Source organism: Frankliniella occidentalis, unplaced genomic scaffold (genome assembly GCF_000697945.3).
Source record: "Frankliniella occidentalis isolate FOCC.00 unplaced genomic scaffold, Focc_3.1 Scaffold365, whole genome shotgun sequence".
NCBI classification, from domain to species: domain Eukaryota; kingdom Metazoa; phylum Arthropoda; class Insecta; order Thysanoptera; family Thripidae; genus Frankliniella; species Frankliniella occidentalis.
This window is the reverse complement of record NW_026267488.1, coordinates 43,245-44,556: the sequence shown is the minus strand read 5'-3', so window position 1 is coordinate 44,556 and position 1,312 is coordinate 43,245. Positions and strand designations below refer to the sequence as shown.

General features: G+C 42.8%; 1 long non-coding RNA gene across 2 annotated transcripts in view; it reads right to left on the bottom strand.

The window, feature by feature from the left end:
- Nucleotides 1–962, bottom strand: part of LOC113204047 (uncharacterized) — a 7,064-nt gene extending 6,102 nt beyond the window's left edge. Inside the window, exons 1-2 of one of the 2 annotated variants that reach the window (XR_003303277.2) lie at nucleotides 768–962; nucleotides 622–683 (exon numbers count right to left, since the gene is read on the bottom strand). This is a non-coding gene — a long non-coding RNA (uncharacterized LOC113204047). The remainder of the gene's footprint in view (nucleotides 1–621; nucleotides 684–767) is intronic. The other variant, XR_003303276.2, reaches the window with a different exon arrangement.
- Nucleotides 963–1,312: the final 350 nt, after the last annotated feature.

The window sequence follows — 1,312 nt, the reverse complement described above, 5'->3', positions numbered from 1 at the left end:
TTGTGAAGTGCGTACTTGATGTCAAATACATTTGCAAGCTTCCTGATTGACTAAAAGTAATTGAGTTATGTACAGCTTAACAATATGCAGCACTAAGTTACTGAATATGATTAATCCCTTTCACTGATCATCCCAACATATCAGATCTGGTCACAGATTTTGGTTTGTCTCAAAAATGAAAGGTACTAATGAAATAAGAATCCTCATCAAACCGGACCCTCAAAAGGTTTGGGAGGTATGGTTTTCCAGATTGCCTTGAACCACTCAAAGATGAGTAACCACAAAATTTCCAAAACCACCGTAAGGTCTACCTTAGAGGAAGAAATCATACAATTATGAGGAGTTCTTGATGTGATATGTTCACTGTGGTTATTTTTTAGGGGTTTCTGTTTTGCCCAACTAGTTTTACCTTTACAAGTAATTAATTTTCACTTCACTCCAAAGCCATTTGACCTACAGAGCCCAGATTTGGTGTGGGTTCATATACTACCATCTATTATCGAGACAAAAACTAAAATCGGTGACCAGATCTGAAATCTTGGGATGATCAGGGAAAGAATTAATATTATCCACTTGTATTACTCATCCAAAAATTACAACACTTGAAAGAAAAAAATATACCTCAATCAGTCAGTGAAGACAGAACTTTATTTGGCTCCAATCCACAATTCTTATCCTTCATTCTGTAACAAACATTAAATATATTTTTGATAGGAAATTTTAAATGCACTGTCAAAATAAGAATATCCAAGTAGAGCAGCTTTTACCTATGATTGTGACAAGAAGGTAAGCGTCTCCTACAGCAACATTCTCCTCCGTCGTTGCAGAAGAGGAGGGTCGTGGTTCTGCCTGGAGGGCGATAGGGCGATCGGAGAACTCCCTGAAAACAACCGGAAACGCCTTCTAAATCGACTGAAAAAGGGTGAGGGGGGTAGTGGGAAACAACAAGCAGGTGAAATAACAGCGGCGGAGTGAAGCCTGGTCGCTCTAATTAGAGCTGTGCCCATGCGGGCGGGTTACAAAGTACAAACGTGAGCGGAGTTAGTCAGCCACCTGGTACATTATCTACCGATAAAAAGAACTTTAAAGTTCCCGACCTAGGCCAAGGGCGTTCGTCGTTGGGCCTGCGCGCCCTCGTCTATGTACGTCCTCAGGAACCCAATAATGCTTGCACAGCGCAGGCCACCGGCCGGCCGGCCGTTCGCTCGCCCCCCCCCCCACAGTGGTTCGGCAACCCCCTTTTTGCGGGAAAAACTCTTAAATGGCGGATAGGGTTAATGGTGGTCAGAATGGGTTCAAAAGTGTCCAAAGT